At 36.6% G+C, this 13,164-nt stretch overlaps 1 pseudogene; it reads right to left on the bottom strand.

Annotated features, from left to right (window-relative positions):
- Positions 1-6,109: 6,109 nt before the first annotated feature.
- LOC110540729 (olfactory receptor 4C15-like) lies at positions 6,110-7,044 on the bottom strand (annotated as a pseudogene).
- Positions 7,045-13,164: the final 6,120 nt, after the last annotated feature.

Here is a 13,164-nt window from a genome sequence, read left to right as displayed (position 1 = left end):
TTTTTTCCCTGCTTAGTAACTTTATTAATTATTTGGAAATTACATTCAATGCAGCCTGCTCACATTTGCTTTCTATTCCTTCCAGGTCTATCCTCCCACTTTTGCACCTGTCTCTCCTAAAAACCAAGTCTAATTTATGTTGCTTCTATACTAATTGGCACACAGCCAAACACTCAGTGGACATTCTCTTAAAGAAAACTGTGTCCTGTTTCATCCCATGGACCCTTTCCCCTCCCAGGAGCTACATTTCAGCCTCTTTATTACAGTTTTTAAGAATGTCAGGACTGTTGCTTCTTTTTGGGAGGAAGGGATTGTCACAGAAGCTTTCCATGTCTCTCATTCTTAGTTATGAGTCTGCAGTCATCCTTACCACTGCAAAGGAAGCTTCCTTACCTATAACAGTGCCAGCAGCACAGATTTTGGACTTCAACATGGTTTCCATTGGTAGCATGATCAAGGACATCAACTTGAGCCTCTGGGTGTGGCAGCATGGACCACAGACATCAACATGGCCTCCAGCAGCAGCAGAGACTAAAGACATCAGCTTGGCTGCCTATGACAGCATGGACCATGAAAGTCTTCTGAGAAGAAAATGAACCATTCTGATCTCACATATCTCGTTGTTGCTCAGAGTCAGGATAATTGCACAGTTTAAATTATAACTTTCCAGTCAGTGCTAAATATCTTCACTTGGAATTGCCATTTAAAAATATTTTAAATCATGGACTGGGTGAAATCTCTTAAAGAAAAGAGTTACAGAAAGAGGAAATTAACAGCAGTCTCTCAGCATTTACCAACATATAGAGGAATTCCCAAAGAAGCACAAGAGTTCTTTAAAGAATCATGATTATAAGTGGCTGGAAAGATTGCTCAGTGGTTGGGAGCACTGGCTGCTTTTCCAGAGGTCCTGCCCTCAATTCCCAGCCTACATATGGCAGCTCACACCTGTCTGGAACTCCAGTTCCAGGGCTTCTGACACCATCATACATATACACATGCACGCAAAACACCAATGAACGTAAAATAATAATCAGTTATTTATTAAAAGTAAAGTTTAAAAAAGAATAATAAAAACAAGGCTGGGATAATGTAAATGTTGAATGCCCTCATGATAGAGTATAATCTTCCTCGTGCTGTACCGTGGATGGCAATATCCATAAAGAAACTGTACATAGTTAGAACTTTGTGGACATTTGTAGAGTTTTCTTTTCTACATAGTGTTTAAACATTCTTGGACATATGTTCAGACTATTTAAGGATGTTGATAAGAACTGTCTCAGTAGGTCCTAAATGTTCACATCTAACGACACTTTCATTTCAGTTTGAATAACTGAAATCATTTAGTATTGTTTTCACTATTAATTCATTACATTTGATTATTTAAAAACAATTCTATTATCCTTTCAGAAAAAAATTTGATTTCCATGAGCAGCACAGCCATAAGCATTTAAAAATATGTATCTATGAATGCAGTTAGTGTACTGCAATACATGGCAACATGCAACTGTCACGTAAGGTGACATCATACATTCTACATGGAGTCAAGGAAATGCTGTCTTTGGGTCAGAAAGAAAATGGGCTGGAGTATTTGTAAACCAACTGGGTAACTTGCATCCTATGAGGAAATAAGTGACTTGATGAACGATATTTTGCATTTTTGTTGTTCTAAATAGGTAGACAAATGAATTTAAAACCCATAACAATCTTAAGTTTCAGATCTATTTTTAAATTTCAGTTGGTCCAGGTCATCAATTTGGAACATTTATTAAGCACTAAAATATACTAATATACTAATGTAAAATATAATAATGTCCTTGAAAAACAAAACTAGTTCCTTTGAGACTCAAAGCCTTATTACTATTCATAAAAATATTAACATATGTGATCCAGAAAATTAAATTTGATTTTACGGTTATTATGATTATGTAACTGACACACTAATTTGAAATTTTTCTTATACTCTTAAAAACATACATTAATTACAGATGACTTGCCATGGCTACCAGAAGCATAAAATGAATCTTTTAAAGCATTATAATTCTTTTTTCCTATAATGTCACCTGGGATCATAAAACACATAGATCTTCTTAAGTATTTCTTTAATAATCCTGCACTTGCTAATATCAGACTCTGCTTGCAAAGTCTTTTATCATTAAGAGATTTTTTTTAAAGTTGTATTAGGAGGTCCCTAATAAAAAGTATTTTAAATGTATATCATAATTTAGAAATCACTAATTTACGGGTAACCAGAGATGACTAATACCATTGAGTTATCTCAATGGTATTATTTATCTAGCTTATAAACTATATTCAGGTGTTGCTTGTGATGATGCATTCTCCAAATCAATCCTAAGCACAGAAACCTTAGAATAAAAGCTTCTACTTTGAGTGTGTGCAGCTGCGAAGGTACGGAGAGTCCCCAAAGATGTGGTCAGTATCTTCTTCCAACATCGTCTCTTGGTCTCCAAGGCTGATGCAATGCTTTAATTGTTTGGATCAATTGCTGCCAAAACCATTTCTACACTAACAGGCACTGTTGTTTTTCAACTCCCCAATTATGGCTTTATAGCCAATGGATTTTGGCAAGAAGCTTCAGAATTGGGCTACTGAAAATGATTCCTGCAAACAGGGCCCAATTCCCCAAATATAATATAAGATTCTCTGAGCTCATTATGTTGGCAGCCTTCTATGGTGTTTATGTCTTCAGTGTCCTGTCTGGTCAATCTCTGTCATTAATTCAGTTTACCTCTTTCCTTTTCATTCATGAATCAATGCCAACTCTGTTTTTACAATTACTGCTTCTTAAGATGGCTCTTTTCTACTCCTCTCATTCAGGATGCAGCACATCTCCTCCTCATTCAAAACCTATATGTTCTAGGAAGTTCTGACATTTATATTCAAGGCATCTATGAACATCTTGTGATTTGTACACAATGTTTTAAAACCTTGAGTTCATATTGAAGTTCTTTAAATAAAGATTCCCAGACTCTTAGCCTCAGCCAATTACCAATCTTGACTTCAGTATCTGAGAGGTGAAATTGTAATGCCTACATGACTGTTACTTTTTATACCTCTGTTCTTCAACACAACAAATTGCCAATGTTATTATTATTTCCAGGCTTCACAATGGTACTATTACTACTATTCATGGAGATTTGATTTGTTCTCAATGTATAAATATGTATTCTCCAATATTAATGAACAACCTGCATGTAACTTGAATGTAGGACTCATTTTTATATTTTGTTACTGTCATTTTATATTAAGCATTAGCCAGATTATATTATAACAAGGATAGTGAGAATACTTGCTTCCCAACATTTAAGCATAATCATGTATGTGATGTGAAGAATGCATCATCTCGACCAACACATGAACATAGTTTATAAGCTAAATAATACCATTGAGAAATAACTGGCATATAACTATTCATCTCTGATTATATGCAAATTAATGATTTCTTAATTATGACATACATTGGAAATAACTTTTAGGGAGGTCCTAATACAACCTTTAAAAACTTCTTTTAAAGTTAAAAAGGTAATAATCATATTTGTGATTATTATCACAAATGCATGTGCATTTAGATGTAAATCTGACAGTGAATCAAACCAGGGTTAAACCTGAATAGGATCACAAACAAAATGAAGTTGTATAACTTTCTGCTCTTCAGTTTTAAGACAATATCATGTTTTTGAAAAACACTGGAATACTGTTTTATGTTCCTGCCCCAAGCTAATTAATAAAAAGCTTCACTGAGACTAGGATATCATTCTGCTATTGGTCCCTTTTAAAGTTTTGATCACAAGTATTCTCTCAGATGCCAGTACTAAAGGTTAGTCATCAGCCTCTGACACTAATGAGAAATGACTGCACTTTTAGAAGATAAGTGTTATGTTGTAAAAGGAAGTTGTTTCATATATGTGTACCCTTGGAGGAAATGTTGGGTTCTCTCTCTCTCTCTCTTTCTTTCTCCCTCTTTCTGTCACTCTCTCTTCCTCCAGGTTTCAAGAATTAAATAATCCCATTTAACTCTTTCTATTAATGCTTTCAATGTACTTTACTGTTCTGCTACATGTCCAAAGCAACAAAGCCAAGGAAACAGGAAGTGAAACCTGTAAAACTATGAAGTAATGTAATCTTTTCTTACATTGTTGTTTATCTTGGGCATTTTGTCAATGTAATGCGAAGTTTCCTAACATATGTAGTTAACCACATATACGTGTGTGCACAGACATACAATTCCTTCAGGAATATAAAATTTATAATGTAATAATACTTTGTTTTAATTTTGGTATAGAATGAGAGCCATTAAAGGGGACTATTATTTCTCAAATAGTATTATGTAAAAATGTTTTCAGGGTAGGCCACAGAAAAGAAAAAGAACAAAGATAAGTCTTGATTTATTTTCTGCTTCTACTATATAAACAAATAAAAAAAGAACATCACATGATCATCTCATTAGATAACAACAACAACAACAAAAATGCCTCTGACAAAATCCAAAACCCTTCATGATAAAAGTCCTGGAGCAATTAGAGATATAAGGGACATACCTAAAAATAATAAAGGCCGTCTCTGAGATTCCATCTTGCACCCACCAGAATGCTTAAGATAAAAAAATATTGATCAAGGGCAGAATCTGAGAGGTAAGAGTATAAGTTTAGAAAAAGCAGTGCTCAATTTTAAATGCATGTGCATTTAGATATAAATCTGTGTCTATCACTGTAGTCTGGCTTGAATCTTGAATAAGGTTTTGTTTTGTTTCACTTTTTATTTCAAAATGTGAGTCTAAAGAATCATAAAACAATTGAAACCAAATCAGTTTTTTTTCATTAGTACTCATAAATAAATGAAATTATCAAAAGCAAAAATCATTGTGTGTAGGGAAAAGACCTCATGGATCCAACCCCGTGATGAAGAAGAGAGATAATAAGGCATGTAATGAAGAGCGAGCTCTGTTAGGGTCCTGTGCTTTTGTCGCATGTATGGGCATATGTAATGCACAAGCACACTTCAGGGGAGTGGAACCTAATCACAAAACCCCAGGAATTCTCCCTTCTACATTTCGATGAAATCTTATGCCACAAAATGCACTCTTTTACTTTGAACTGGCATGAAGCATTAAGGAAAGAATGGAATGGAGTGTTCAGTATTGTTCCTACACTACATGATTAATTAACATTTTATCACGGTTGATATAACAAGAAAAATTCAGGCTTTATATTTACTTCAAGAGCCACATGGCTAGCTGATACTAATGAAACTCAACTAAGGGGTTAATTTGCACTATGTGGCTAAATTGAAAGTCATTTTACTGATGATTATTCCATTTTTATTATTTTCATTTCCATAGTCAAAGACAACTAAAGTCACCAAGACGACTAAAATGACCCCTACTTTTAAAATTGGCTTTTTGTATTCTGGCTACCTTGTAACTATGGCAATGTGGAAAGCCAGGTCACTCCATTTTTATATGTTGCTAGTAGGAGTTGCTCAAGTGTTATCTTTCTTGATAATCAAATAAGAAGTAATCACTGCTGATTTCCACATGGAATCTTCCCAAGTCCATTCCCATACCAAATCAGTATGAAAAAGCATTCAAGTGTCACTAGAAGAATATACACAATTGATTTAATCAAACTATATCTCTCAATAAATTCAATATGTTACTTACACCATATGCCTGATGATGATAAGCTCACACTGCATGATGGCATCATATGACACAGAAACATCTACAACAGAGGTTCTGTGACTGTTCTGCTGTCCATGTGTCCTGAACCCTGTTTATTTCCAGGAGTCACTTAAATTTGTAAAATGTTTGACCTTGTGCATAGGATGGAATAAATGGTAAATAACTAGATACATAAATTCTCTTTCCATTTTTTCTTAAATTACTACAGTACATAAGCAAGCATACGTTTCAAACCTCTTTAGTAAACACTTGAAAATATTGAGTTGTCAGCTAAGAATTAGTCCTCAAATAACATGAACATATCATTTGTGAACGTTTTGAGAAGTTTTGCTAGTGAAAGAGATACTAAGGAAAACCCAGAATGTTTTTATCAAAATTATTTTGGCATCTTTACTGATACCTTTCTATTTCTCACTTTCCATTATAAACCACCATGAATCTCTTCCACACTCTCTTCATGGCGTTTTTTATGTCCTTATTCCTAAAAGTGTAAATAATAGGATTGAGCAAGAGAGTTAGGATGGTGTAAAATATTGCCACCATTTTGTCAAAGGAGAAAGAAAATGGTGGGCGAGCATATATAAATATGCCTGGAACAAAGAACAAAATCACAACTGCAATATGGGACCCACAGGTGGAGAGAGCTTTCCATCGCCCTTCAGAACTGTGGGCTTTCAGAGAGCACAGGATGACACCGTGGGATACAAGTAAAATAGAGAAGATTATTATGCAGATAGACCACTGTTGGCAACCACCAAAAGGCCAAAGATATGTTTATCTCTGCAGGCAAGTTCCAGTAATGGGAACAAATCACACATGAAATGATCAATGACATTGGGTCCACAGAAGGGTAATTGCAAAGAGAAAATAATTTGTATGATAGAATGCAAGAATCCTCCTGTCCATGCTCTCCCCATCAGTGTGCCACAGACCTTCCAGTTCATGATGGAAGAGTAGTGCAAGGGCTTACAAATTGCTACATAGCGGTCATAGGCCATGGCTGTCAAAACAATCACTTCTACTGCTGCAAGGAAGTGTTCAGCAAAGAGCTGCATCATGCATCCTTCAAAGGAGATAGTTTTCTTCTCATATAGGGAGTCCACAACCATCTTTGGTGTGATGACAGAAGAGAAGAATGCATCCAATGGGGACAAGAAAGCCGAGAAGAAGTACATGGGGCAGGCTACCAATGCTGGGCTACAGACAATAGTCACCACAATTATCATGTTGCCCCCAACGGTTGCAATGTAGACAAACAAAATTACAATAAAAACTATTTTCTGGACTTCAGGGTTCTGTGAAAGTCCAAGGAATATGAACTCTGTTACAAAACTCTGGTTTTGCATAATTTCAAGGAGAATGTAGAAGCAACTGTGCTTGTGTAAATCTATAATTATTTTTAAAATGCTTCAAATAAGTATATATTAGCATCAAGAAGTTTGGGTAGTAAACAAATTTTTCTTAGGTGAGAATGGATAAAACAAATGCTTTGCCCAACACATGTTCTTACAATCAACACTAAGTGAATTGTGTGTGTGTGTGTGTATGTGTGTGTGCAGTTACAAAGAGACAAATAGGTACACAGATAGATGATAGGCAGATAGATAGATAGATAGATAGATAGATAGATAGATAGATTGACTGAATAGTAAGTAGAGATTATAAATTATAGAGAAGGATTATAGTATGAGTTGGAAGGGGTAGTGATGTAAGGGAGGGAGCAATATAAATAAAGTGTACATGAATAAATTTGTTTTTAAAAAAAGAAAAAAAATCATTTTCTAACATCAGTATTCAGAAATCGTGTAGAATTAAAATGCTGGCTATTTATACTCCACAAAACATCCACACATGTTTTGTCCTTGAATTGCTGACTTGTTTTCTCTAGTGGCTTCCTGAAATAGAGTAACAAAAAGCATGTGAAACAATTTACATATTACACACGTAAAGAAAACACTATGTATTAACCCTTTTTCTAATCTGATTGGAACAAAGTAGAGACGAATAGTTTACAATGTCTACTCAGAACACTTACCTACCAACAGAAGACAAAATATACTGAACAATGCAATTAAAAACCCTCTTCATATTTCAAATTACCTTGAAAATTCTGAGGTTAATTGGAATGTCAGATGAGTTAATTTATTCTTAAAAAGTATAAAGAGCTACAGGAAATGTTTGTCTCTATTTGGAATGTGTATGTTCCAGGTGTCAAGATTTCCTTTTTTCATCATTTTAAATTGTGACCAGAACACAATACAATGCCTGTTGTCTGTGAGAGAATACAAGTTAAGGTAAGCTTAGAACTTAGCCAACAAGGAGTAGTGAGTTTATTATTTTATTTTCTTGGTGAAAATCTTAGTAAGTGGCATTAAATCTAAACTAGCAAAAAATGCTTAATGTGTTTTTTTTTTTTTAACACGGAATCTCTGGTTTTAAAGAATAAGTGGTTTCTTTAGTCTGACCAGAGAAGAAAAGAAATTTATCTTTTCAGACAAGAAGTACACAGTAGTGGTGGACTTTGCATACTCTACTTCCAGATATAAAAGTCAAAACATCTTATTGCTTTGCTTATTTGTGATTGAGATATCTTGACCAAGCAAACAGAAGAAATTGTTGAGAATTAGAAGTCAGTGCTTCAATCAGCCTCATATACAAATTAACAGCAGTTCCATAAAGAAGTAAAATTGTAAGTTGAAAACGTTTTAGAGTCTTAAAACTTTATAATTATCACTTATTTATTCAATGTTGCTGTTGTTGATACAAATAAAATTTCTCAAGATATATGATTTGAAATTTATAAGTCTTTTCTATAACAATGATGTTTATAAATAGCTTACCATCTCAACTGCAAGGTTTCTGAAAAACATGAATATGTGAAAATGTGACTCACACTAAAATATCCTTAACAGTTCTAGTATAATTCGTCCCTTTAATATCAGCTGCCTTACTCAAAGACAGGTTTTCCATAAGACCACCAGATAAATATTTCAGCTCTTGAAATCATTTTCCAAAGCATATACTGCTTCAACTGTTTGAGTCCTCTCTTGTGTAGACAACTGAAATAAATTCGTAAAACATATTTTTGTGACCACACATTTTCATGTATACAAATATATAAATATGCAGACATACATATGTTTATATACGCATTTGTAAGAATGACAGAATATGTGTGTGTGTATATTAAGGACACATTTAAAACAGTCAGCTAACACATTATTGCATACTAATGCCACAATGAAATTCCTTATTTTGTATAAAAAATATACATATAATATATATATATACACACATATATATATATGAACATACATATAAAAAAAGAACACATTAAACTCTGGCAGACATACGCATTTCCAACTAATCTATTACGTTTCACATTACTTCATGTCCTTCAAATTTGATAAACCTCAGGTTTCAGTTCTGCATATGGTTTTAATGATTAGAGCCATCACTAGTTTTCACATGGGAGTCACATGTAGATACCAATGGCACTCTAAGGAAGCAGATAAGAAATGCTGAGATCTATTGCATTCAGACACAGAAAACACAACTTTATTCTAATTCTTGTTTTTGTATGGCTAAGCATGATGAGTGCTTTCCTTCATATTTATGTATATTTATGTAAACTATTTTGTTTCATAACTGCAGTGAAAACAGCATTTTAATATGAACACATTTTAATGTTCTTAACAATTAATCAAGTTCAGTACAGTAGCCCAGAGACCCACCACATTATTACTGTTTAACACAACCTTATTTTGGAAAAAGAAAGCAAATTGGGTAGGAGGCCAAAACAAAATCAAACCTAATATTAATACAGAATAAGGTAAACATTATATTTTAATAATCCTTATGTTTGACCTCAGAGAAACACAATTTGAATGCAAATATTCGTTAGCTATGACCTACAGAAGTAGTTCTCAACCTGTGGGTTGTGACCCATTTGGAGGTCGAAAGACCTTTCATAGGTGTCACCTAAGACCATAGAAAAATTCAGGTATTTATTTTAAGATTCAGTAGCAAAATTACAGTTATGAAGTAACAACAAAAACAACCCTAATGAGAGCTCAAAAATGGCGGCCACCAGTGCACACCATTTCTGAAGGGCAGAAAATCCTAAATTTCAAAACTGGTGAGTGGATGGGCTAGTGAAGCCAGATCATTGACTGTGAGGCTTCCTGAGCTAGAGGGGACAATCCCTGAGCTAGGACAGACTGGATCCAGGTCCCAGCATAGATGTCTGCCAGGTATGACAGCAGAACTATTGACCCCCTGTACTCCCAGCGACACTTTCCCTTGCTCAGCTTGCCCAGGCAGCTGAGCAGCTGCAGGGAGTGCATAACCCCAGGTACGGTGCACCTTCTTACTTTAAAGGCCAAACAGGGAACCCAAATCTGAAAGCAGAAAACTGTGGGCGCTGTAAGCTTACCACATACTCCTGTGAGTGAGTTTGCGGGGCCCTCTGTGCTTTGCACACCCACCTGTGAGTGCTTGTGGGCCCCTCTGCTTTTTCCACACTCTCCTGCAAATGAGTTCCCTGGGGCCCTGAGCTCTTTCCACACAGCCCTGCCAGTGAGTGCTTTCAGGGACTCTGCACTTTGCAGACACCGAAGCTAGTGAGTGCTTCTGCCAGAGAGGGCATACACAGCCCTATATCTGGGCCCCACCGCAGTACTAGCCAGACCTGAGATCCCTCCCACCCACACCCTCTCTGTGGGCAACATGGGGACCTCTAGGACAACATTCTCAGCTTTGAAGCCACTGTTCTGTGTGTCTCCCAGTGGAGTCCAGCCAAACAATTTCTAGAACCAAGACATTGCAGCTCAGACAGATGTGAGCAATTGGAACACAACTGGAGACAGGCCTGTCAGCTACTGAGCCACTCAGGACACCTGTGCATGTGCAAACCACTCCTGCAATGCAACTTGAGCTTGCTTGTGCTTCTCCTTCACACTCCACCCTTCCAGGCAGGCGCACATCTATGGATACTACTGCACTTGCGCACTTGCTCCTGTGACTTTCCTCCCTTAGCTGCAACTGAAACACCAATATCCACACTCAAACCGGTGGACCTCTCTCATCTTCTTGAAGAATACACCAGACTCCAGAGACAGATGGACCCAGTCTGCATTACAGGCTCCAGGGACAAATAGCAAAGACTACTGACCGTCAGATGGCTAGAGGCAGGCTTAAAAAAACATCCAAAATAATCAGGACGTCATAGCTTCAACAGCAAACACCAAAATCGATGGATATTATAATTCATCGGAAACACAGGAAAATGATTTTATAGCTATGCTTAACAAGTTATTATGAACACATAAAGAGAAAAATGAACAAAACTCTCAGAGAAATAGCCAGACAAATAGAGTCAAATAAAGAGGAAACAATTGAAAAACTAGATGACATCATGGAAAGACAGGAATCCACATGCAACAGATGAAAGAAATGGTGCAAGACATGGAAACAATTAGAATCAACAGAGAAAACCCTGAAGCTGGAGAACTTAGGACACTGTCATTAGAACAAACTGACAGCCTACAGGTTGGGAAAGGATCTTTGCCAACCCTATATCTGAAAGAGGGCTAGTATCCAAAATACATTAAGAAATTAAGAAGTTAGACACCAACAAACCTAGTAATCCAATTTAAAAATGGGATACAGAGCTAAACAAAGAATTCTCAATAGAGGAATAGCAAGTGGCAGAGAAACACTTAAAGAAATGCTCAACATCCTTAGTCATCAGGGAAATGCAAATCAAAACAACCCTGAGATTTCCCATCACACCCATCTGAATGGCTAAGATCAAAACTCAAGTGAGAATACATGCTGTAGAGGATGCGGAGAAAGGAGAAACCTCCTCCATTTCTAGTGGGAATGTCAATTTGTACAACCACTTTGGAAATCAATCGGGTGCTTTCTCAGAAAATTGAGAATAGTGCTACCTCAAGATCCAGCTTTACCACTCTTGGGCATATATTCGAAATATGATCAACTATACAACAAGGACATTTCTTTCAACCATGTTTGTGACAGCTTTATTTGTAATAGCCAGAAGCTGGAAACAACCTAGATGGCCAAATAATGGAGGAATGGATACAGAAATTGTTGTACATTTATACAATGGAATGCCACTCAGCTAATAAAAACAATGAAATTTTCAGGCAAATTGTGGAAACTAGAAAAGATCATCTTGAGTGAAGTAACCCAGAAGCAGAAAGTCACACATGGTATATATTCACTCATAAGTGGATATTAGCAATATAATATAGGACAAACATAGTAAAATCTATACTCCTAAAGAAGCTAAATGAAAAGGAAGAACCTAGGGAAGATGCTCAATCCTCATTCAGAAGGACAAATATGATAGATATCAGAAGCAGGAGAAGACAGGGAACAGGACAGAAGCCTACCACAGTCTGCCTCTGAAAGACTCTACTGATGGAGTTTGGAATGAGACTCATAGCCAAACTTCGGGTAGAGTATAGGTAATATTATGAAAGAAGGGAGAGACAGAAAGACCTGGATGGGACAGTAGCACCAAAAGGAGACCAACTGAGCAAATAAAAATGAGTCTTGGGGGTCCTGCAGATACTGATATCACAACCAAGGACAATGCACAAAGAGAACATAAAACCCAGGCTCATCAGCTCATGTCAGAGGCAGTCCCTGTTCCCATTACTATGTAACCCACTTGGACACTGAACTGCCATGGGCTACATCTGTGCAGGAGTTCTAGGTTGTCTCCATGCATGGTACTTGGTTGGAGTATGAGTCTCAGGAAAGACCCCTATGTTCAAATATTCTGGTTCTGTTGCTCTCCTTGTGGAGCTCCTGTCCTCTCCATATCTTATTATTGCCCGCTTCTTATATAAGATTCCATGCACTCTGCCCAACAGTTGGCCATAAGTCTCAGCATCTGTTTTGATAATCTTCAGGGCAGAGACTTTCAGAGGCGCTCTGTGGCAAGTTCCTAACTTATTTCCTGTTTTCTTCTTCTGATGTCCATCCTCTTTGCCTTTCTGGATGGGGATTGAGCACTTTAGTCAGAGTCCTCCCTCTTGATTAGTTTCTTTAGATGTACAGATTTTAGTAGGTTTATCCTATATTATATGTCTATATGAGTGAGTGTATACTGTGTGTGTCTTTCTGCTTCTGGGACAGCTCACTCAGGATGATCCTTTCCAGTTCCCACCATTTACCTACAAATTTCATGATTTCCTTATTTTTCATTGATCTCCTCTCCTTGAGGGGGAAGCAGTCTTACCAGACCACAGAAGATGACAATGCAGCCACTCCTGATGAGATCTGATAGACTAAGATCAGAAGGAAGGAGAGTGGGACCTCCCCTATCAGTGGACTTGGGGAGGGGCATGCAAGAAGAAGGGGGAGAGAAGGTGGGATTAGGAGGGGAGATGGGAGGGGTTTATGGGGGAATACAAAGTGAATAAAGTATAATT

This window comes from Meriones unguiculatus, chromosome 21, assembly GCF_030254825.1.
Source record: "Meriones unguiculatus strain TT.TT164.6M chromosome 21, Bangor_MerUng_6.1, whole genome shotgun sequence".
Taxonomy (NCBI): Eukaryota; Metazoa; Chordata; class Mammalia; order Rodentia; family Muridae; genus Meriones; species Meriones unguiculatus.
The sequence above is the reverse complement of the archived record's forward strand: the minus strand, read 5'-3'. Positions and strand labels throughout refer to the sequence as shown.